At 35.4% G+C, this 26,523-nt stretch overlaps 1 protein-coding gene and 1 long non-coding RNA gene across 3 annotated transcripts in view; one reads left to right on the top strand and one right to left on the bottom strand.

Moving 5' to 3' along the window:
* The window catches only part of LOC136781129 (opioid-binding protein/cell adhesion molecule homolog), a 128,359-nt gene that overhangs the window by 82,851 nt on the left and 18,985 nt on the right, over nt 1-26,523 (bottom strand). The gene's annotated exons all lie outside the window — the stretch shown is intronic.
* LOC136780985 (uncharacterized) lies at nt 1,908-4,390 on the top strand. Of its 2 annotated transcripts, none has more exons than XR_010823851.1 (3): nt 1,908-2,475; nt 2,541-2,675; nt 3,077-4,390. It is a non-coding gene; the product is annotated as an uncharacterized lncRNA (long non-coding RNA). The 2 variants fall into 2 exon arrangements; XR_010823850.1 differs by having other exon boundaries at nt 3,038-4,390.

Raw genomic sequence — 26,523 nt, 5'->3', positions numbered from 1 at the left:
AGGCTTGTTCTTTATTAATCCACAGCGAGAGAGATTCTTCTAATTAGCAACACGATGAGACTGTAGCTCAAATATTGTTTCTCTTAACCACTTTGAAGAGAGAGAGAGAGAGAGCAAAAACAAAAATATTCGAGGAACAATGCACTAGTCCTCTATTATACATGTCCACTTGTGTTTAACAAACAGTAATTAATTTAGTAATGGATGCACTAACAATAATCAGGTAAAATTCACTGCATTTTCCTTATTCTCACCCAACCACCTAAAATCCAATCTCTATACCAGTATTTTCTCTAGTTGTACAATCATGAGCTTCTATCGGTATTCACGATGAATTATAGATATTCTCGTTACAAAGGAAATTCTTCAGAATCGATAATATACAGAAAACCATGCCACGAAGCAACGTGTATTTACGTATACAATACAAGAGTTTATTATTCGCTTAAAAAAATTTAATTAGTATAACGAGATGAAATATATGTTTCATTGCATGAAATCGAGAGACTGAAATAAAAAGCAAAGGGTGTAAGAGTATAGATATTGAAATAAAAAATTGTTAGAAATCTTGTTTGCATTATATAAAAATGTGTGATCGAATATACTATTATTAGTCTTCAGCAAATATTTATAGCAACATTACATTTTTAACCAACGTGCTTTGCTTTCTTTCTTTCTTTCTTAATAATTTATAAATGTCCTAGACTGGCACTCGTTCTACCAATATTTGCTTTAAAGGTTTTTTTTATGTATTACACAATGCAGTTTTAGTATTACAGTTAAGAAATAAAGATAGTCGAGGTAGAAATTAAAAATACATTGCTTAAAATCTTGTATTTACCACAAATGTGTTAAAATTAAACACTATTATTGGATTTCAACAAACATTTGAAGCAACGTTTTATTTATAACCAACGTGCTTTCTGCTTTGCTTTCTTTTTTACTTAATTTATAATTATCCTACATTAACTTTCGTTCTACCTGCCTTTCCTTATACATATACGTATCAAGAGACACGGTAGTGTCTCGACGGCAAGTACAGAAAAAAGTAGATAATAACATGTATATACGGCCGTCGAGGCACTACTCTCTTATACAGCAAGTTTGGCTGTCCTAATTTTCAAACCGATTTTTCTTTGTGAATAATCCACTATCATGATTTAAGCAAAGCTTTTCTTAAAATGGTTTTGAACGAGCTTTCATTTGAGCCCATAAACATTAAAATCGGTTCACGCAATCCAGAGATCTCATACTCTGTTAGCTATATATATGCCGAAGTTGAAATTCTTCTCCTTCCTTTCTGTATGTCTCGGGCTAATCTGTATGTCTCGGGCTGAAGTTGACCGCTTCTGTATGTCTCGGGCTGAAGTTGGCTGCTATATTCAACTGCTATATTCAATACCGGCATAACCCTAATTTCGATCGATTTCGATAGAACTGTCAATAAGGTCAAAATCAAAATTACTCTGTATTAGGATAAAAATAGTGTGATATAATTCAAAGTGTAGATAATTAAACTAAAGGAATAAATACATGAAGGAGTCTGATGGAGAATCAGATAAGTAACACAACATTGTAAAATATATTAAAATTTAATATTTTGTGGTACTTTGTGGGATTTTATTTCAGGTTATAAATAAAATATTTTCCTTGTATGCACCTCTGATTTGAAGTCATACCAGTGCCAAATACTCTAACAATTCTTGGAAATACCCTGTTATTGAAGAATGTAGATTAACGAAAATTGTAAATGAAACAGAAGGATGAGGTTGTTACGTTCACTCATAACCAACACACATGGTAGTGTTTCAACAACAATTAACATAAACGTTTTTAAGAAAAGTAAGTACATTGTGAAAAAAATTAGTTTAATTAAAGCAAAGTTATATACAAGGTATCCTTTCATAGTTTGCAATTTGATGCCAGACCAGTGCCAAATGCTATAACAATTCTTGGAAAAATGCAAGCACCAAAAAGTACTACCATAGTTAAAGAGGAATCAGTTACAGTTCCAGTGGATATTACTACTTTTTATAATAAAATAGATAATGAAGATAGTGCTGCCATGTGTTGCTGGAAAACAGAGCTTTGGTTTAATGCAACTACGGAGTACTGGTTGAGCAATGGAAACAGTAGTTTGAAATGTGATTAACTGTTGATGACTCAATGATATGTCAATTTACTAGCGAAAGAAAAAGATAAGCCAATTGTTCATTATCACATGGTAAAGTATGTGTAACTCATTCAACCGCTTAAAATGTATGTAATTAAAAATTAATTGTTTATTTATTTATTTTTTAATTCAGCTCAAGCATGTATTAAAATATAACAATTACTTTGTTGAGTCTCTCTTTCCAGATGTACTTCAAAGGTTATTGCAGATAAAACAGATAAGGATAATCTTGTTACATTCACTCATAATTAAGACACACGGTAGTGTCTCAATAGCTATAAACATAAACATTTTCATGTAAAGTAAGTACATTGTAAAAAGAATTTGTTTAATTAAAACAAAGTTATATATAGGCATTATTTCATAGTTTGCAGTTTGATGCCAACCAGTGCCAAATGCTATAACAATTCTTGGAAATACCCTGTCATTGGAGAATGCAGATTAACAAAGGTTGTAAATGAAACAGAGAAGGATGAGGTTTGAACATATGCTAAACATCCAGGTATGGAAATCAATAACAAATTTCATGTTTAAATTTTTCTTTTCTTTAAACTCATATGGATTTCAACTGTCCGATAGGTTATATCATATATAGAAACAATTTTCCATGAGACAATAAATCTTTCTTATTACTACGATTAAAGAAAAGCAGATAAATATTTTCTAATCGTTATTTAATATTCAATTATAATATAAAAAAGTATTAAAACCATATATTTACCTACGCTTCCCCAATCAGAATAGAAAGAAATTATTATTATTACCAAAAAAATTATTCAAATTTAATTTTTTATAAGAATAACATTGATTTTTATAATATAATATGTAATATATCTTTTGGTACTTAGTGAGATTTTATTTCAGATTGATTTACAATAACATGTTTATTGTGTCATTGTGCAGGGTTAAGCTGTAATATTTAATACAAGAAGTCAGAAATGATTCCAGTTTACCATAGAAAGAGCCATAATGCAAAGTTAATGTTGAGAGTTAAACCTAAGGAAAAAGGTGGAGAAATTAAAAAATTAATTTGGAAGCCAATTTTTAATAGCGAAAGGCTTGCAGGTGATTTTGGGCATAAACCCTTTGAAATATATAAGTCAATTAAATCATAATTTTAATGATAACGTCATCTAGAAATGAAACAATGAAAAGAAGTCATCATATTAATATTTTCCATGCAATAGAATTTACAGTGAATAACTTTGCGAAACTGAAAGCAGTATATCCACAAAAGAGTGGCTTCCATTGTATAAATTGGTGTATTTCCTAGTTTATATTAATGAAAGGAAAATATAAATGGTACTAGTGTGCTGGAGAAAGTGCCATAATTCAAAGTTGATGTTGAGGTTAACAGCTAAAAAAGTGATGGATAAATATGAGTTAATTTATAAGAAAATCCTTGAGAGTGAAGTGCTTGCAGGTGATTTTAGGCATACAACTTTGGAATTAGAAATCACATAGTTGATGAAAATTATAATAAATTTATGTAGATGTGTAAATATGAAAAGAATTCATGATTGCAATATTTTACATGTGATCAGGCATATGGTGAATAAAATTAGGAAACTGAAAGCTGTATATTTAATAAAGAGAGGCATCCATTGTATAAATTGGTGTATTTCCTAGTTTATACTAATGAAGGGAAAATATAAATGGCACTAGTGTGCTGGAGAAAGTGCCATAATTCAAAGTTGATGTTGAGGTTAACAGCTAAAAAAGTGATGGATAAATATGAGTTAATTTATAAGAAAATCCTTGAGAGTGAAGTGCCTGCAGGTGATTTTGGGCATACAACTTTGGAATTAGAAATAACATAGTTGATGAAAATTATAATAAAATCATGTAAATGTGTAAATATGAAAGGAATTCATAATTTCAATATTTCACATGTAATAGAACATACAGTGTGTAACTTCAAGAAACTGAAAGCAGTATACCTAAAAAACATAGACTTCCATTGCATTAACTGGTATATATTTTACAGTTTATATTAATGAAAAGAATATATAAATGTCACTAGTTTACCAGGGAAAGAGCCATAATGCAAAGATGATAGTGAGAGTAACACCTAAGAAAAAAGTGGATTTAAAGGTAAATTTAGAAACAAATTTTTGAAAGCGAAAGGCTTTAATGTGATATTGGGTATATGATGTTGAAAATATAACTCAAACAGTCATTGAATCCTATGTTAAATGCCTCTAAAAGTGTAATTATGATAAGAACTCATCATTGTAATATTTTGCATTATATTTAATAGATTAATAAATTAATATCTCGAATTGAAGCTTTACATTATGGAACGATGAGAACATTGGAAAATGTTTTATTAGATTGAATTAGTTGAAAGAATTTTTAGTTTTAATTCCTATATTCTTACAAAACGTTATAAGATCCCACAAAAAACAAGCTTTGCTTGTAAAAAAAGGACGGCAAGTACATAAGTCGTATCTAGTATGATTAATATATAGTAATATAAAATATTTTAATTAAAAAAAAGTAGTGAAATCCAAATGTTAGGCAAGTATAAATTTTTTCCATGGCGAAAATTGAAATTTAGAAAAAAGTAAATAGTAATACAAAAATTACTTGCCGGGCCCGTAATATTCATGTGTAAGTTGCTATCTTGTAATATAAGCATTGCTTCTCGTAAGTTAAAAATGTGGCTATTTAATACGATTGCATACAACGGGCCTGGCAAGTAATTTTTGTATTACTATTTACTTTTTTCTAAATTTCAATTTTCGCCATGGAAAAAATTTATACTTGCCTAACATTTGGATTTCACTACTTTTTTTTAATTAAAATATTTTATATTACTATATATTAATCATACTAGATACGACTTATGTACTTGCCGTCCTTTTTTTACAAGCAAAGCTTGTTTTTTGTGGTATAGAATACACAATGCAGTTTTGGTATAGTTAACGAATGTGGTAAACGAGGTGATGATTCAAAAGGTCGATCGTCATTCTTCGTACACGCCAGTAGGATAAAATATGCCTAAGGTTAGCTAATCTAACCGTGTGGTTAGCCGGAGGGGTTGAGGAATGTTGTGACAGGCGCAGGAGAGGCAGCCGCAGCCGTTTGCAAGCAGGTAGTGGCAACTGTGGCAAGTAGGTAAGGTAGGTTGGCAGTGGTGGCGGCAGACAGCCGGTCGTCTGCAGACACTAAATTATTTAACTCTCTTCCATCTATCCATACGTTAGCTACCTATCTGCTAACCGACACGTGTTGCGTACTAGCGCACTCTTGCTTTCTGATTCTACTTGCAACACTGCCAAACCAGCCGAATAACTCGATACTGCTAACTTTCCCAGCCGGGAATCATGCTTGAGAGAAATGTTCTCTCCCTTCCCTAACCTCTCCTCTAACCTTCAGTGTAATTTCAGTGGTACAATGTATATTGGGTCCGACATATAAAACAATACCCTAGAACATAAATCGTAGAAGCCTCGTATCTCCGTAACTGTAAGAATTATCAAAATTTTTTATAAGACCTTTTCGAACGTAAATAGTATGACGCTTCGAAAAGGTTGTATGCAATTTTTTGATATCTCTTATAGTTACGAAGATATACGCATTTTCTTAGATATACATTCTCTGGGACGCTTTAACTGGCTGACTCTGTATCTATTTTACCACTGTACTTTGTGTACGTTCATCATTCAATGCAATCTTCATGCGAAATAATCGCTTGCACCGAGTGCATAACTGACGGAGAAGAGAATTCTAATAATCCAGGCGTGATAATCGATTTCACGCTATCCTTCATTTAGAAGATCTGTTTACGGATGACCAGAGCTAGAAGTAGCGAGCCTTGAAACAAAACTCATTTCTTGTGTCCTGTGTGCTCATCACGCACGCAGGGGATAACAGTGGGAAGAATTCTCGCCAATTAGACGCCCGAGGCACCGATTGCTGAACACGCAGCTTCAACTAGGGGTAGATGAAGATAAGTGGAGCAGCACCGATGCTCTAACGAGACCCAGAAAAGTCAACAATTAGTATTAAAATCACCACGTGAATTCTTGCAGCTGTTTCAATACCAATAATCGATCATACTGTGTAGAATTTATTATTTTCTTCGTCGTAATAAAAACACTTGACTAGATGCTCTCTCGATCAAATTTCTATTATATCAAAAAGAATATAAATGATAATTGTAAAATTCTTATTAACTCATTGATACCGAAAGAAAAATACTACGACGAGATACTTTGCATTTGCATTTCTATTATATCAAGAATAACAATAATAATAACAAAAAAGCTGTCTTGAGGCTAAATCAATGCGAAGCGAAAGCACGCGTAATCCGGACAATCGTGTGAGAGCTCACCGTTATCGGAGTGCTGAATCGTAGAAAAATGGAAAACAGAGAGGTTCGTTTGAATGTTCAATTTTCTCCAATTAGCTCGACGGAACAATTATCAAGGGGAAGTTTAAGTTGGGGCAGGAATAGAAGGGAAAAAGCTGTTGGTAGAGTCAACAAGTGGAGGGGTGAGGAGAGGGAGAAGGATGCGAAGCATTAACGTAAGAATGGTCGGGGTGGTAGAAAGTTTGTATTGCAGCATACGAGCCCCTGGAAGGAGCTGAAATCTGGTGATTTGATCAATTTGGGAAGGGATGGAGGGTGGCGAAGGTGTTGTAAAGGTGGTGTCGATCCACAATGGGGTAATTAATGGGGTTGCAGAGAAACAGACAGACGAGTAGGCAAAGTAATAAAAGCAGGTCAATGGTATGGAAAATGCTGGAAAAGGGCCACCTGCTGGTTAACGTTCTCCAAGCCTTTATATACGTTGGTTCTGTGAATCGAAGCAATGGTGAACGAGGATAACTGGAATTTGTGGTAACCGATTCGAGGAAACGCTACCTAGCGCCAAGGCGATCTTAACCATAACGTATATCGACTTATGAAAGTTATACCAAAGGTATTATCGAGCTCTTCGTTGTTTCCTTCTGGTATTTTTCTTTATCTTTCAATTATATACATATTTCCTACACGAGAAGATCCTGTGGCTCGCGTATTGCAACAGATTTTTTATAGTTACTCCAAATAGCACACTCGACTGAAAATTCACTTTATAAGTCGACTTTTCAGTTCTGTATGCTGTTAGACCATATGTATATATATATATATATATATACACACAGAATAGAGTCGTATTTTGTTTCACGAAGGGCTACTCTGCTCGATGGCTCGTCCCTTCGCAAGAGGAATTCTGAGGTTCGATAGGTGTAAGGGTCGAGTTTTACACACGATAGGTAGTACGTATAGCTATACTATATGTAGTGTACTGGTCGAGCCATTTCGAGCTGGTTTCATAGGTGTACAGGTTATGGCACTGCACACCAGTTATACTATTTCTACACCACTTATAAACCCATACGTAGACAGTTATATAAGTACACCTTGCGCGACACACTCACTCGCCCAGCTTTCCAATTGCAATTCGCGCGAGTAACTGCTTTACACTCGCGTTATTCGCCCACTCCACCCGAACACTCTAGACTAAATTCTCCCATTCCTCTCTCGCCCGCTTACTTACTATGCATGGAAATGCACTTTCTTTTTAATCCAATCGTTTTAAGGATAAACTTTCGTAATCAGTCATGCTCTTTCAATGCGAAACTTGCGGTAAAGTATGAATGGTGGTACGACAGTTGCATCATTATCCACTTTACGAGAAAGTTGCTTGAATGCTGACGCGAGAGGATGAAGGCTGCTTTTTCGAAAGAACTGTTCGAGAGAACCCGTGGGATGTTTATTGAGAGATAATGCTGGGATACGTACGTACATCGTTTTGGGCTTTTAATATGGATGCGTTGTGCAAATAAATTTACAAGTGATATATGTTTATAATGTACGTCCACCGTACTCTATATAATTAGAACTGGATACATTTTCTAAATAAATAATACATATAGACATATCCTCTCTCTCTCTCTCTCTCTCTCTCTCTCTCTCTCCCTCAGTATCTCTTTTCAACTCTCGATCAGAGCGAAACAGTATTTGTGCCAGTATGTACGAGCAACACTTAGAAAGCCGGCTAGCAGCTGGTGCCAGTTTCAGGTTACACATCGTCTTTGTAGATTTCGCCAAATACGTATTCCTGCCGTCTGCCCCGCTTGGCACGCCATGCGTTATGTTAAGAAGTGCAGTTAATTACGAAGATAATTTCGAGTCGTGTGTTTGCGTGCTGCACATAACGAGCTTCCGACTTCGGGAGAGTTTCTGCCATGCAAGCCAATCTGCTCTAAACCTACAGCGTCTAGTCTCTCCCTCATTCTACCCCACTTTTACCCCCCCCCCCCCCTCTATCCTATCTTTATTCAAGTAAGAATATTTTTTTGCCCAAATTCGCACTAGCAAGAAATAATTCGATTTTGAATATTTGATGAAAGAAGACTAAACCTACAATGACATATAGTCTCTCTGTAACTGCATCCAACTTTCCACCTCCCTCTTCCATCCAAGCAGTTTTTCAAAATTCACCCTGGTAATAATTAATTTCATTTTGAATAATTGAAAGAGGAAAGCTACACCTACAATGTCTAGTCTCTCTTTTTTCATTTTATCCAACTTTTCATCTCCTTCCTGTTTCTATACCAAGCTAGAACATTTTTTGTCAAAATTCACCGTGCCAATAATCAATTTCATTTTGAATAAATAATAAAAGAGAACTAAAGCTACAACGTATAGTCTCCCCTTCATTGTACCCAATATTACACCCCCATTCCCCCTGTCTCCATCCAAACAAGACAATTTTTATGCCGAAATTCACCTTACCAAGAAAATAATTCGATTTTGAATATTTGATAAATGAAAACTAAACCTACGACCTATATTCTCTCTTCGTTCTACTCAACATTCCATCCCTCTTTATCCAAACAAGATATTTTTTTGTCGAAATTCACCTTACCAAGAAATAATTCGATTTTAAATATTTGATAAAAAGGGACTAAACCTACAACGTCATAATTTTTCTCTAATTCTACCCAACTTTCCATCTCCTCCCTGTCTATACACAAGCAAGAACAATTTTTGCCAAAATTCTACGTACCAATAATCAATTTGATTTTGAATAATTGATAAAAGAAAACTAAACCTACGACCTATATCGTCTCCCCTCGTTCTACCCAATATTCCACCCCTTTCCCCCTCGCACTAACCAAACAAGAAAATTTTTTCCAAAATTCGCCCTGCCAATAATCAATTTGATTTTGAATAATTGATAAAAGATATCGAGGTCTCTCGTTGGATATTTTTTGCAAATCAGATTAATCGAAATGGCAGATAAGGAAGGGGAGTGGGGGATTGATCTATGAAGCATCGTCCATTTTTTCAATCTGCTAGCACAAGAGTAACGGTCCACGCGATGCACGGTTGCGATTTATTCAGGTAGAGCGTAATATAACAGCTGCAATTTTCGTAACTGTGCCAGCACAACAGACGATATTCCTATAATTACATCAATCACCGTAATCGAAACGGCTATTCTACGCTGACCTGGTCAGGTTTACACGCGTAAATATTAAATGGACGCTAGTCCGGTTGTTTGACGCGTATATCGATTACCATTGAGATTTCGTCGTTGCAGTTTTCGATTGTGAAACGAGCAAAACTCGCAGAGCAGCCGAAGGGAAAAGCAGGAGGGAGCGCGCACGCTCGCGAAAATGCATTTTTCAACCTGTCTAATTATCCCGCTCTTGAAAAGGGAGCTCGCTATTCAATTTCCCTGAAATTTATTCACCGGATGGCCTAGCCCGGTAATTTTTAATAACGCAAATGACATTTCACAGAATTACAGCACATATGCGTGCACCGACTAGTTTAAATCCAAGTCGCGTTCTGCTTTTCCATGCCGTAATATTATAGCCCGAAGTGGAGTTATTTTTTATTTAGCTTTGGATATATCTACTGCTGACAATCGTAACAATAATTAGCCTCTCGTTTCTCAAGTAGTAAATATCAAGGATTCGTTATTCCTAGAATCATTAGACGATCGTGAGTTATATTTCAGATAAATTATGAAAAACTACAAATCTTGTATATAACGTTCTCTAACCTTAGTGATTTGTGTGTGGGTGTTGAGGTTGAGCTTGTTATGTGCTTTGTGAGTCCCTCTGATAAATTATTCGCAGTGAATATACACTAACACAGTGATATCAAGATAAGAACGTGCAATGATGCAATGCACACTATCAGAGGTACTTATCAGTGAATTATGCCACTTTTTCTTTGACTTTTTCGTACACCTATATATACATACATCAACTACACATTCTCACTTTGTTATGTTTTTATTGGTATCCTGGCATGGCACGGGAAGTATAAATTGACTTTCAATGATTCGCAAAGCGTAGCTTAGCAGCCTATGAAGTTATAATCGACGAATCAACGAAGGCTAAACTCGGTCGGATGTTCAACAATGGAAGAAAGCTGTGGTTTAACTGCGAGGCAAAGCATGCTTTCAAAGAGTTCGATAATGATAACCCAGCCCTGCAACTGCTTATATATACTATATATATATATTGTATTTTCTTTCGTGGAAGTAAAAAGAAAGCTAGAAGAATGTAGTGGGGAGAAAGTTAAAAAATCACGAACAGTATCCATTTAACACTCGTTTAAACTGTTCCATGTGTATGTATGCACATTTTTTGCTCAAACTCCTACGTTTCAATGCAAAATGCACATGCATATGAAAAACAATGTAAAAATCAAGAATTATTATAGATATAAAAAAGAGATTTGAAGCTTCGATTAAAGCATTGTTGGAATTTGTATACATGCATTGTACAGCTTGCTGGAAATCGGAGAGCGCAATGCGACCGTTACGTAAATACATCGTTTTTACGTAAATAACGTGCAAGAAGCAAGCGCGCGCGGAATTGATTGCGAATAGCTCGACGGGCCAGGCTGTTCGCGAATATAACGAGTCTTCGTGAGTTAGAAAAGGGTTGATTCGTGTATGATCGCGAAACGTGAGGCGACACCTACCTATATATATATATGCGATTTACCCGGTAAACGTTAAAGCTTCCCTTTGACGATTCCCAGCGTGCAATCCCCCGTGCATATTTGGATAGCATGCCGCTTGATTTCACTGCCTAACAATAGCCCTTTCGATGACGATAAAGATAAAACTTTCCATAAATTCCGTTTAATTCTCTGAAAAACTCGTACTCGCCGTTATACGACCTCTTATATGTACAAGTCCCCGTAGGACGCGAGAATTATTGCGAAATCGTGCTCATTCGGTTTTTCCATCCTGGACAAATAATAGACGTACGCGAGCAGATTTTATGGGAAATATAGTTTTTATATAGAAAGGATGAGATATTGTTTATGGTGAAGTCAAATTTACAGGTGATTCTCGGCCTGAGGAACGGTAGAGTTTGCAATGATTTTTGCTGTTACATACTCGTGCGAAAGATGCGAATATTCGGTAGTAGGCTGACCTTTGAACGACTTTTCTACTTTCACCTTGTTTTTCCACAATCCCATGACTATATAGCAACACGCCTTTAGGTTTTATGGAAAATGTATTTTTCATAGGAAAACGGGTGAAATATGTTATTTCTGGGGGGAAATTCAGATTTAGAGGGGATCCTTGTTTCTAGAAACATTGAGGCTTCGAATATTTTGGAGCCGTCTTGCAACCATGAAAAAAGTAACAGAATGCTGATCGTTGCACGACTTTTCTATTATCACCTTGTTTCCCCATTCGCATGGCTATACCACTGAATTTTAGGCAAATGAGAGACATACTCGCTAAATTTGATTGAAAATATTATTTATCATGACAAAAACGAATTAAATATTTTATTTCCTAAGTGTCAAATTCACAGGTGATTCTCGCCCCGAGAAACGTTAGAGTTGCCAATGTTTCGAGTCGCGTGCTGTGTTGCATGACGTCTGCATGTCTACTCGCGCTAGAAAAGCAGCAGTAGAGGCTGACCGTCCTCTGTGCACAGCCTATACTACTCTCCCTCGTTTCTCCACTCCCATGGCCTAGCACAACGATATTACTCAACGATTTCTGGCCCCTTCTAGGAAAACACTACCGCCACCTCTGCTTAATGATATACATGCCCCGATCGTATTAGGCACGAACTACTCGCCGCTCCGTTCGACAAATACTTTCTTGCACCACTTCTTTTTGCGTGCTGCTATTCTCCTCTTAATGCTCCATTCTCATGGCATAAAAATTTTGCTATCCAAGCAGAAAAAAAAAGAAATGTTTTACTTGCCTACTAGTTCACCAATCCCCTTCCCCTCCCCCTAGTCTTACTACACGAGTCGACCAGTCAGCTAGCGCGAGCTTTATGCAGAAAAATTCATTGGCCGTTGTAACGATTATGAGAAATTATGAGAATAGTTTTTTACAGTGAGTATAAAGGTAGGTTCCCTATATACAGGGGTTTTTTCTAACGGCCGTATATATAATCGTGTTATTTGGCTTGGTACCTAAGTGCTTACTATAGTATATTATCGTATCTAACAAATTCTTAAGGTGTTAATTTTTATTGGTTATTTTATTTTAATTGCTTTCACTGTTCATTATAAAAAGCATTCCTTCTCGACTAATCTCTCTCTCTCTCTCTCTCTCACTGCGTTAAGTTCTGAAATTAAATAGCAAATACTAATACCAGTATAGTCGAATAACATGAAGTCTCCTATATACCACTGGTAGAGAAAATAACTCTCCTGTATACATATATAGCTTACTAATCCTAATGTATATTATGCGCTAATCGCTAGATATTTTTCTTAAATCGTGCACTCGTATAACAGGTATCTACTCGTACCAAGCCTCTGACAATTTCATAAAGTACTAAAGTATATACGAGATATTATTATACTCTTTATCATGATATAATGGCAGTTCTACTCGTCTCTTTTAAATCGCTCGACTTAAGCCGCTTCAGAGTCCTTCAGTTTTTTTAATTAGCGAACTTTATCATTGATCATCATAAAAATTATCATGAAAATAATTTCGGATCAAGGGAGCGCATTGAAATTGGAGGATCATTAAAATGGGATGTTTCAGCAGCTTCCAAAGAGGCTTAAGACCATTTCGCAGAAACAGCTTTACTCGTTTCTTCCCTGTGCAAATATCGTGCATCGTTACAGAGTAACATCTCCACCACTCGCAAAATGTAGTATATATATTGTTAAATTTTCATTTTCTCACTTGGCACACACACACACACACACACTGTCATAACTATTTCAACAATAATATTCCTCCTGCACTTGACTGTTCTCGTTTTATATTCCACGAATTACGAGGGACATTAGTTGTAGAGAAATTATTAGTGCACGTATATAACATAACTTTTTTATTGTTTAAAAGTTCATTGACGTAAGTGCACGATTTAAAGCAGTGTTTTTGATTCAGTGGTGCACGTGTTCGATTGCCGGACACGTACGACTAATGGTAGTACGTGTTTAAAACTTTGCTTATTATAATTTCTGCCTATGTGGCATCAGCGGTGGTGGAGGAGAAGGGAATAAAAATAACCATGAAACGAGATTATCAAGGCGATCTGTCGCACGATTCTCAGACGAGTGGAGAAAATAACGAGGAGCTTTGTTTACAGCTTGTCGTTTCTCGACGCATGGCAAATAACGACGAGTCGTTTCTTCTCTTACTCTACTTTCCTCGAGGATTATCTAGGAGATCTAAAACACCGCGTGATTCACTGCTACGGGACAATCGTGCAGAATCAGAGCTTCGCTTATCAAGCCTGTCACTTTCCCCTGAAATAATCAGATTTTCTTGGCGCACTCAATCCTAGGCACAATTTTCTACGCGAGTTTCTATACATGGGTGCACGTGTGTGTTGGAAATAAAGACGAAGAATGACGCAAAATAGAAAGGAAATAAAAGAGTCCAATTGTCTCTCTTTTCGCCTTCATTGGACTAAATTATCAATAAGAATTTCATTTTGTCCAATTCTACAATCTCGCCTCGTATTATACACTCGAAAGAACGATGCTCCATTCTTATATATATATATATATATTAGCATTTATGCGAGAGTCTTAAGGGTGGGAAAAATAAAATTGGAGCATTTTAAGAGGGGGGCTTCGCCAGAGGGGATACTTGAGATTCTGGAAACGTCCCGCGGGATAATTTGATTCGAACTGGGCGGATATAGCTCGTAGTCCTCGGTCTGGAATCGATCTGTGAAATGGACTCGAAGGAAACACGCGAGAGATGCGCGCGATAAGGGAAATGCACTTCCGTTTGCGTGCGAAATGACGTTTGACGGCTTCGAGATGGCACCACGCGGACGTCAAACCAATATGGCGCCTCGTCTCTAATATCCCCTCGCCTATCCTTTGTATACCTATATCTGGTTAACATATACTATATATATAAACACGGGGTAACACAGGTCATAGAAAATATTTTGACCATATGTATAGGTTCTTTAAACTACTTTGAGTAAAAAATCGAATAAAATTGTTCTCCATCACGTATCATTTTTGCATTGATTTTTTTATTCTAGCCTATAACGCTGCTTCAGTGGTATAAAAATGAGAAAAAGAGCATGAAAATACAAGAAGAATGAGCAGTATTCCCTATTTTTTATTCTTAAACTACTCTAAAGAAAATTGAAGATAATTCAAAAATGGTATAACATAGACAAAAAATTTATTCGATGCTTTTTATTCAGAGTGGTCGAAAGAACCTATTATCAATGTTTTTTCTATATAGCCCACATTACATTGTGTATATATATATACACAAAGGAAAGAGACAAAACTATGTGCCATAGCGAATTCAGTCCAGAGCAATCCTGACCTCCTGTGGAAAACGACCAACGACGATAAATGCGCGGCAATTCGCTTCGTTAGTCGCTTTCCGGTTCAAATCAAAATACCTAATTACCTTTCTGCCGAACCGAATTCAACGTAAACGAATTATAAGAGTGGCCGCCACTGCTCACTCCTGCTGTTTTGACTCTTTAAACCCGTCGTACCTTGGTATATATATCATTCAAGGTGTCTGGTTAACTCATGCGAGACTGATAAATTCATGTACAGGGTATGTTTGTTATAAAAAAGTTCTTAAATGGTTTTATATTACGTGATTATTAATTAAAAATTAAAAAGCAATAAAATTGAGGATTAGAAATTAATTGTTAATAAAATTTGGCGACAAATGGTTTAAAAAAATGTTTCGAATAAAATTTTGATGGCTTAGAGGGAAACACGTTAGATCGAGCCATTGATTTGCCCTTGATTTTTTTTTAATAGGAAACTCTATATGTTTATTCTTTTAGTTGATCTCAAGAGATTTCCAAAACACTTTTCAATTTATCATTTTATCCAGTTATTCACGATCGAGATATTTCGATTTGAAATTGTAAGTTGGAAGGCAACAATGCATGTGTATACTAGAGGTGACGCACACAACTTTAGACAAGCCCACACACATGCACTTTTAAATCAAAATATCTTGGAAGCGACTGGAGGAAATAAAAAATGAAACGAAGGATTTGGAAAGCTTTTGAGATAAGCTACAAGAATATATGATAGAAAATGGAGGACTTCGTTGAAAAAACACTCAAGGTGACCTTCGCATACCCTTCAACACTTCACCCAAGGTCAAGCAAAATACATAAATGCAGTTTCAAAGGGACTGCAAATTATTCCTTAATTTTTTTCTCTAGGAAGTTTCATTTTTAAAACGTTTTATCGTTCGACCTTTCTGGTACACCTTGTATGCTATACAGTGCCCTGTATAACGTTTAATCTCTGTCCGTCTCTCATTTATATTTGTCCTCTGCACCCCCAACAATATCACATTTTTATGCCCTTTAATACTCCACGCTATATAGCCATCAAATCCAGGCATCCTGAACTTTAAGCCCCAATCATAAATATTGAATTATGATAGCTATATAAGAATTTCAGGATCCATAAGAATGACTGCATTCTATTCGATTGCACCTTTCTTTTTTATTTGATTATTCCGTTTTACAATGGACTTTACATCCGCCTCGCGGTTAAAGAGACAACGACCACTGTAGAACCTTGTCAAACTTGCCTTATTTGCATTTTAAATATGGCCCGGTAAGATAATATTGCAGGGGAGAGAAAGAGAGAGAGAGAAAGTGAAACGAACAAGCTAGCTGTACATGCTCTAATACGTGAACATTATATGTTTGCATAACTTCAATAAAAAACGACTGCATTTTAGCTGATTGTTTGAATTTCAGTTATCTCATAGAGGAATAAAAGCGCTGTGTATATACTTTTCTAAATTAAGAAATATCTGTTGTATCTTAAAAAATAGCTTTGAAAGAAATATGTGTAAACAGTATTTTACTCATAATAATATTGGGACCGTGTATACCAGTACAATGATACTGAAATAGGAACATGTAGTTGTGTATATTAATATGTGAAAAGTGGAATCAAGGATTAAAAAAATGTACCATAGAGAAAATTGATAGTATGCATATATACACTGAGAGAAATATCAACTAATATTCATTTGAAAAATTAAATTAATTAAATCGAAGAATTATCTATATAGGATTAAATAAATATCTGACTTCAAGTACTAAACATTGATCAAATGAACTATAGTTTACTTAAATTAAGAACATTGAAGATTAAATTAAGAAGCTCTAATTATAATTTCAGGAAGATAAAGAATAAATTTTATATTTCAGAGATATTGAGAAAATTGTTTTTACGCTATTTCATATTCTAACTCCATGGTTATTGTGCTGGTATGGACGGTTCCTATAGTATCGAAATATCCGAAAATTTCGATTTGTCTAGAGGTCGTGTGGAATGATTGACGTTTATAGAAATAGCGGGTATAGAGAGGAATAAGAAACAATGAAAAGGGGAGGGGGTATAGAGAATAAAGCAATATAAATATAGCATTTTTTGACTGATTCTATTATAACCATACATTTCAATGTTTCTCATTCGAACACAGTTTGCTTAACGTATACAGACTTCTGAAATTCCAAACAGTGCAGTTAGGAAGTATATCGCTTTAATTAAGCTTCGGACATTTATGCAAACAAAATTTTTTACAAATTTTATAGTTTATCTCAAGTCCCAACAATGTTAAATAAAAAGTTCTATTTTGTACATCAATATCCAGAATATAATTATAATGACCAAATATTCAGTATAGAACAATAAAAAAATACACACACACACAGGAAAGGGGTGGGGACTTAAGGAGTATAGAAAATAAAGTAGTATAAAAACATAGCATTTTTCTGCTAATTCTTGCACTTTGATATTTCTCATTCAAAAGCAGTTCTCGTAACTTGACGGCTTCCGAAGTATGAAACATTGCTAAGAAGTATTTCGTTAAAGAACTCTTATCCGCTTCATAATATCACTGCAGGATGGCACAGCTATTTGATAATGTTGCGGTATCTGGCAAACTTTCCGCTAGAACTCCTTCGTTTTCCAACAACTATGGCGGACAAGTTTTGGACTTGGTGACATGATCGATCGGGATAGCTGTGGGATACATATAGAGGTTGCTTAGCCTTATTCCTATAAACCGAATCGATCGAGGCGAGCGTTTTAACCAACATTAATCAACTCGCCAGTACCTATCGTGTTACACCGCAACCAAATGTGATTTTCGAAGTAACACCGACAGCGATGATACACATCCCTGGCTTTCAAGAATTTAGCACCATCAGTTCTGAGGTGAGCCTGCTATCGCACAACCTCCCCCCCCCCCCCCTCCCCTCCTCCCCGACTACCCTACCAACATTTTATTGAAAGTTTTGTAAAATTCAATTAACTACGTTAGGAAAAACCACATAAACATGGCTACTACTTGTGTATAAATAAAACGAAATGATTCAATTTGTGTACGATTAAATCATTTAGAATAGTTTATCCTATCATTCATTTAGCACCATCAGTTCCGAAATAAGCCCCTCTGCCCCTTTTCAAATACTATTTCAACATTATATTCAAAGTTTTGCAAAATCCAATTAACCACATTAAGCAAAACAACCATGCACATGGTTACTATTTGTATATAAACAAAAACGAGATGATTCAGTTTGTGTACGATTAAATCATTTAAAATATTTCATCCTATCATTAGGATTCTGTCGCGTCATTTTTCAATCGATGGCTCGAAGCTTCTAAAGCTTAAAAGCTATTTCAAGTTATCTCTACAACCTCCAATCAGTTGAATCAACCACAGCTTTTCAAAAGCTTTTGCATTAGTGAACTAATCTGGGCCAAGATGTGAAATTGACGCACATATATATATATATATATTTGTATATTACTACTCCCTAACGAATGAGAGTTTCGAATTCGAATAGTGTCTCTTATGGGTAATGTTCTTTTAGTTAATTCTTTAACTATATATATACCGACGTGGAAGTCTGACAAATCCAACTGGGCCAAGCTTATCAATTTACTGTTTGATTTTTAAGTGACGTCATATTTTGCTTATCGTAGTCTTTTATCATTCAGTTATTCGTCGGTATTTAATTTTTTTAACCTGCTACGGGGTAATATATATTACATAGAATATTTCAGAATAAATAATGAGAAAAAATTGTAGTCACAGTATTATTTTATAATATAATGACGAATCACACGTATCTGTAGTAACGTTGGTAAAATTGGCATTAATCATAAGTAAAGATTTATTTAAATCAAAGAATTTTTTATAAATGCATTGATTCTTAAAATAGGTTAAGTATTGAAAATGGCGTTTGGTTAATTTAACAAAGTTTTTATTGAACATTTAAAAATAATGTTCAAATTTAATTCTTCCGCAGACGAATATCTTGCTGAAATTTTCCTCAAACTTTAGACCCCTAGAAGAATTTGGAAGCTTTAAAATCGACTTCAAAGCTTAGTATCGTCAACTTGCCCGACTTTCTCTTTTAACCTTCTAAGTTTCCCTAAAACAAGATAAAACTTTCTTTGTCTCACACACACACACACACTCGGAGCGCGCAGCAAAATATTACTACACAAAGAGCATCGACGAATCATGGTTAAAAAATGTATATAGGGTAAAATATAACGTATATTTTTGTTAGACGATACGGTCGTTGGTCGAAAATTGAAAAGCATTTTCAAAAGTGGCTGGTACATTTAAAGAGCTTGATTACATTTCTTACTTGTCGATTACTTAACTTTGGTCCTTCACTTCCATTAAAAGTACTTTAGTACTTCAGGCGTATCTCCTACCAGTCGAATACTATAGCAGCTACGGCTTGCAAGTTTTTAATTAAAGCACTGCCATCCTTTGTGATCGTAATTAATTTTTCCTTTCTCACTTAAGGACCTACACTTTTTTATGCTCAGCTATATATACATTAAATGGCCATTCTCGCATGGAATAACGACGTTAAACTGTGTAATGCTATAATAATTCTTATCAGCCACCCTTTAATCTTAAATTAATTTCAAATAAAACGTTGAAAATCAATAAATTAATAAATTTTGTACTTTGAGGAGTTGTAAATTGTTCGAGCGACATTACCGTTTAGGAAGATCAAAAAACTTTAGACTTTCGCTGAGAATAATTTTAGAGTCACTGATTCAGAAAATTACCAATAGGGGGGGAATAGGAGGGTTGCAGAGTTTAACAAGGTTATAAACTATAACGTTAATCTTGAATAAGTTTCGTTCGCGAACAATACTCGCTCGAATTAGTTAAAGTCTATAGAAAACAAAAAGATCGTTCGATTCTCGAATGTAGGCCTTCGGTGTGGAATATTGTCAATTGAATATTTATTTTAGCGATAAAAAAACTAAATGGTATCTATTAAATTCGCTGGATATAATTGAGAGAAAAATTATTTATTTTATTTCTACCATTTATTATAAATAAGAACATATTTCTTTGGCAACTATTCATGGATAAAAATTTATTTAAATGGAAGTATTTTTTTTCAGTGCACATACCAGTCGTCCATCTCGATCTCCACGAGATTTTCAACGTAGGCCTTTACGGCTGCATAAATTTCAATGCAATATCGAGCGCGTTCCGTACACATATAAGTGCAAGCATACACAGCACATTCTCAGTTGTGTGTACAGGTAGGTGTGTATACACACACTTTTGTATAGCATTGATTCACGTCGGATAATGCATATCGAATTACGATCGCCACCGACAAGCCACCTGCATTCGGCGCCGAAGCCAAAGCGATATTCGAAACCCCAAGCGTCGAAACTTCAACTTTTCTTTCTTTCTTTCCATATATAGTATATATGGAAAATAAAACCAGAACCAATTGTTCCACCACGAGAAACGTTAAATGGCCCGCAAAAACATATAATTCCCTCAGTATTACAAGATCTGACATTTTCTCTGATAAATATCAAGGTATGACCTTTCGTGATAATTTTTGTCAAGGCTTACTAACCTTATATAGCTATTTATATATAGAGTATATATAAGATGCACAATTCTTTATTTTTATAAATTTAATTTAAATATACTTTAATTGTGTAATAATAATTATAGGCTTGTCATCTCGTTCTTTTTTTCCTGAATATATTAAATTTCAATTTTTATTTTAAACTGTTTTTCGAAACTTTCATCTTTTTTTAAAAAATATATATCTAATATGTTTAGCACATATGAATGGCAATCCTAATTACGAGTTCAGAGATCAAATTCCTTGGTTCTGTCGGAAAGTTAATATATTTATAAAGCGTATGTGTAGGACGTCGATTTTGAGAATATTGGAAAGAGACAAGGGTCGATTTAAGGCACACAAAGGAGAGCATACTTTGAATCAAGATAGAAAAGGGTGATTTTGAGGAGGATCTATAGATAAATAAGTATAATGGGGTGAAATGAGGGTAATACAAAAAAAAATAGTACAAAAAAAGTATTGCAGATTTTCTCTGAAATTATTTTTAAGAAAATTAGCATTTATTGCAAAATACCTAACTTGTCCCGAATTATGGTTAACAATTCTAATTACAGTGAGGCAATTAGATTCCTCTCTCCTATATAGGTAAGTTAACTTATTTATAAAGTGTATATATAGGAAGTCGATTTTGGGAATGTTCGGAGAGACAAGGGGCGATTTAAGGCACACAAAGGAGAGCATAGTTTGAATCAAGGTATAGGAAGGGGTGATTTTGAGAAGGATCTATAGGTAAATAGGTGAGGAATGGGGTGAGGTGGGGGTAATACAAAACAAGATAGTTTGAAAGTGTAGCAGGTGAGGATTGTTGGTAAGCTATATATATACAAATACAATATATAGAGGAGCAGGGGTAAGCGGGGTAACAGATGGCGTTACTGCAGGAATACACAATTGGAACTAGCCTATCGGTCTTCTGCTTCGTCGCTACCCCCTCCCACCCCTCGCTAGACTTCCTCTCCAAGTATGCTGATATCTATCTCCTATTCTCCACTGATTCCCCTATTTCTTCTTCGATCCAATTCTCATTATTCGCTATGGTCTCCGTCGACGCCTCCTCCGTCGTCGTAGCACCGTTGTCCAGGCGACCGACTGTTTAACCGCTCGACATGAAAACCTTTTCTTCCAAATCACAATCGTCCACCAATTTTTATTTTTATTTCCTCCCATCAAACATCCAAATTACCGCAAAATTACTTCTCCCCCCCCCCCCCTCTCACTCACTCTTTATTCCTCGAAAGCCATTACACGAGCTTCCCTCCACACGAGACCCTGCAGAGTCCCGAACAACACAAACATTTAAGTAGAACGGGAAACGCACAATTGACACGACATATCGACAAGAACCTATTATACAATGCTCTCTCGCGAACGTTTTTAATTTTACGCTCGAAAGGAAAACGACCACTTCGTTTGGCGAACGCGGAGAGTTGGCTAGAATCACTCGGAATAAGCTTCGAAAGCGAAAGTTTCTCGGCGGTTAAACAACTTCGACAATATCCCAAGTTTGCACTTGCAAAAAAATACAAATAAGCGGTACCTTTCGAAATCAACTGTTCTTAATTACAGCCGAAGTCTAGAGGATTGGGTTACGCAAGAAGCTCGCTGAAACTTTTGCCATCTCGTTCCGTCGGCTATTGAATTAAGTTTACAAACTAGAAATGCCGCGGCTTTTAATGTTCCCGTGAAGAGGAACAAAGACGAACGAGAGGGAAAAAATAAAATGAAAGAAGAACAGTTCGCGCATATATACATATATATATATATAACGCCAGCAAACTTTCGTAACGATCGACCTTTGATCCGTAATAATTGAGTAGCAACGAGAATCATTTGTTCGCTTTGAGAAGAAGAAGAAGAATTGTCCGAATTAACAAATTAAATTTATCGATTGCTATTATGTATCGGGTGTATTTTTTATAATGACCCTGATCATGAATAAAAATTCTTTTTATCTTTGCGATTATCGGTGATGTCAATTTTTTTTATAAAATCTTTTCGAATCCTTTTCTAATTGCAATTAAAAAAGTCTTTTGCAAAAAATTGATTTCTCTTATAATTAAGAAGATAAATGGAAGTTTGCTTTCGTGGTTTGGTTTATTTTTATCAAGACACCCTGTAGGTATACGTTTAACTGCCTAAATACTTTGGCTGTTTTAATAAAGCGTTAATCAGAGCTATTTTTCGTCACTCCGGTAGCCATACGAATTCCAGCTGTTTTTATGTATAGTCTGCTGAAATCTACAAAGTCAGGCGGGAAATACGCATTCTTAGTGGTGCAAGCAAAGCACGCGCGAGCCGGAAAGCCACGCGGTAAATCAATCTTTCCCGGCAATAGACATTCGTTCACGCCACCCACGTATGTGAGAGCTTATCGCATGAAAATTAAAACGGTATATCACGCGAAATCTGCTTAGGCTAAAGTTCTCTTAATTCCCGCAAAATTTAGACAAAGAATGCGAAAATTCCTTGCAAAAATTCATTTCGTCTGTTCTGTGAAAGGTAAAGATTTTTTTTTATAAAATATTAACACTTTCATTTAGCGATAACTATTTAGCAATTTTTTTGCAATCTATTGTAAATTTACAGCGATATAGTCGTGGGCTACAAAATTGTCCACCAATGTCGTTGCAATTTTATAACCAAATTTTTAGTGTTTGCTATACGTAACTATATGTAGATTGAAAATGGGGAACGCATTTAATCGGTCTTTATTTCACCCTCTATCGAGAGAAAGGGAAATTAATTCGAAATATCGGATGAATATTTGCGATAATAGATATAGAGATCGACGTTTTAAACGAGCTGCTTGCCGCCACTTGCGTATTACGAGCTCCTCGTTACTCTATTCGCATGCTTTGCCCGATAATTCACACATAGGTTATTGTGCAATTCGGTACATTATTTATCATATTGCACAACAGCTGCAGCAAATAGTTCGCCCAAGTGCAATAGAGCGAGGATAATATTGATAAAATCCGTTGATGTAATTTAACTCCGGTTTACTATTGCGTGGTAATTAGGGTGATAATTGTTGTACGATAAATATCTTCGGTATTATACACACGCACATGCGTTACAGGTATATAGTGGCAAGAAAGCCCTGAACAAACGTTGTAATTAATTTTTGTTGACGTTATTATTGTTTTAATTAATGTCGAAGGTGTGTAAATAATTACCCTTTCAGTCACGACTTTTTAATTTAAAAAATCGAGACATAATAAGGTACGAAAGTGGTAGATATTAGTTTTTAATTTTTTAAAGATTTTTTATAATAAAACTATCAATCAATTTTTTATCAAAATATTCATGCTCTCTCAATTTTTAAAGACCAATAGGATTTATAAATATTTAATCCGTTATCCGAGAAATATCATTTTATAATACTCGATGGTTTCACACTGCAAACTTTTTTTCGTAATGAATAGATAATAAAACGTCGAGTACAATAGAAGAATATTGGTTTTAACTTATTGATTATTTTTTATTTCCACAATTATTTTTTATATTTAATTTCAATGACGAAAAATATCGTCATTTGTATTTTGGTACTACAGAGCAAGACGAAAAATATTGTTACACCCAGTTAACAGGTTAATGGCTACATACAACATAGTTATAAGAGTTTTAGCTAGTCATTTGACTATGTAATGACCAAAAAATATAGGCTAAATAAGTAAACAATGCTAATACACAATATGGTTACAATTGTTTTAAGCATAAATCATATTGCATCGCAATCACGAAAGAACTAGTACATTTAACTTATATACATATTGAAATCCAAAATAGTTTTTAATGATATTCAATAAATAATAATTATTAAATTTGTAGTGTTTAGCAGAATTTTATACAGTGCTTTTGACAAGAATTATTCCTCCTAACGAATAATGAGAGTCACCGAATGCCCTTATCGTTTTTGTCGAGTGTCATTTTGATAAAATCTCTTGATGTAATTTAATTCGTGTTTACTATTGCGTGGTAATTAGGGTGATAATTGTTGTACGATAAATTTCTTCTCTATTAAACACACATTACACGTATTAGTACAAAAATATCGCACGAACAAAAACACCACAATGAATTTTTCTCCAGTCTCGACGTTTTTACTATTGCAAAAATAATAGTCGAGATTGTTCAAATAACGAGCAGTGAAAAAGAATAAAAAAGAAATTCTAATACAGCATATTGCAAGAAAACACATTTAAGCATAAATCATATTAAATCTGTCCGGAGAAAGCAGTACATTTAACTTACAAACTAAAATCCAAGATAGTTTTTAGCAGCATTCAATCTGCATTTATTAAATGTGTCGAGGTTTAGGAGATTTTTTTACAGTCCATTCCAACGATAAACTATGTAATGCTTCCGACAAGGAGGACTAGCGAGAGTCACCGAGTGGCCTATTATCGTTTCTGTTAAGCGTCATTGTAACCCCGGGAACGTATCCGACCGGCTTAATAAAGCGCGGAAGAAAAAATTATAGGCAAAAGAAGAAAAGAAGGAAAGCAGGAAGGAAGGAAGGAAGGAAGGAAGGAAGGAAAGAAAAAGAGTGGGGTGGGTTGGACTTGGAAAAAATTTCCCAGTATTACCCCCATATATACTTGTATTTATTACGTTAGACCGAGTGAGTCCAGTATAGCTACGTATATCTTCTCTATAATGCTAATGCAGTGCCATTTACCTGTCGTGGGAAGGATATGAGCTTACGTAAGAGCTTATACTGTATAGTACCGCCCATAAAAAGTACACGACGAAAAGTACGAGTCATAACTTTTTCATCACGCATCGACTCTGTTGCAGCCACAGAATCGTGTTATGCGGCAATAACCTGTACTTGGCCAATGTATTATTTTCACCTGATTTCTTATGATCGAATCCGGAGGTCCCGCGCCCCTAGTTAATTCCAAACGCCCCGAGCTACTTCCGGAGGTCGTATACGCCGTTACATAGCATGACACCCATCAATATTTATAGTCCTTGCTTGCGTATTTCGAGGGAGTGGAATAAACATTAAACAATCGAGCCTTTTGATCGTTTCGAAAGAAAACTTTCCCTTTCTGTCCATGTCCGATTGGGGTTGGATCCTCGAGGAGGAGAATGGAATAAACGGTCGAATTGGTTAAATTTCAACGAAGAGAGTGATTGAATAAATATTAAACAATCCAATCCTTGATCCTTTCGAATAACAAACGTCCTAATCTTTCTTGCGTTATGTGAGAATAAATATTGCAAAAAATCGTGTTCTCTTCAACTTTCATTCGTCTGATTTCCCACTCGCGATTAGAATGGCACCTCGAGGAAGAAACTGGAACAAAGCTACGAAGAATATCGAAGCTCTAATGGTTTCAAAAGAAAACTTATCGTTTTCAAACCGTCTCTTTCTACATTCATATACACTTACGGTGTCGCGATTCAAGGAAGACAATGAAATAAATATTAAAGAATCCAAGCTTTAATAATGGTTTCCAAAGAAAAACATCGTCTCCCATCTCCACCCCTCATCATCTATCTCTCTATACACGTGCGTTTAGGGACATCAACCTTGGCGTTGATCGTTCTTATAGCCGACCTCGCGCGACAACAGCAACTCGTCCAATTCCTGGAAGAATAAACGTTTCGACCCAGTTTCAGTTATACTCGTCGTTTCCCCTTACGGGAGCTATAAATGCGTAAATATAAGCTTTAAACAAATGGAGAATTGCATCGCGAATCAAGGATATAAGCCACGAGGTGAAATTTCGCCCAAAGTGGGGGAGGGGAAATATTAATGAGCAAAAGGTAAGCGTAATCGTGCCAGTAGACAAAAGCAACCTCGTTAAATCCTCGTGGGCCAGACTGTTATTGTTAACGATAACACAGCGACCAAGCGGATTTCCCAGCTAAAGTCTCTCTTACAGCTCGTAGATTTAGCAAACGTCCCGGAG

This window comes from Prorops nasuta, unplaced genomic scaffold (assembly GCF_024137725.1).
Source record: "Prorops nasuta isolate Cenicafe-Biocafe unplaced genomic scaffold, Cenicafe_Pnas_1.2 PNAS00021, whole genome shotgun sequence".
Taxonomy (NCBI): domain Eukaryota; kingdom Metazoa; phylum Arthropoda; class Insecta; order Hymenoptera; family Bethylidae; genus Prorops; species Prorops nasuta.
This window is presented reverse-complemented; position numbering and strand designations above follow the sequence as displayed.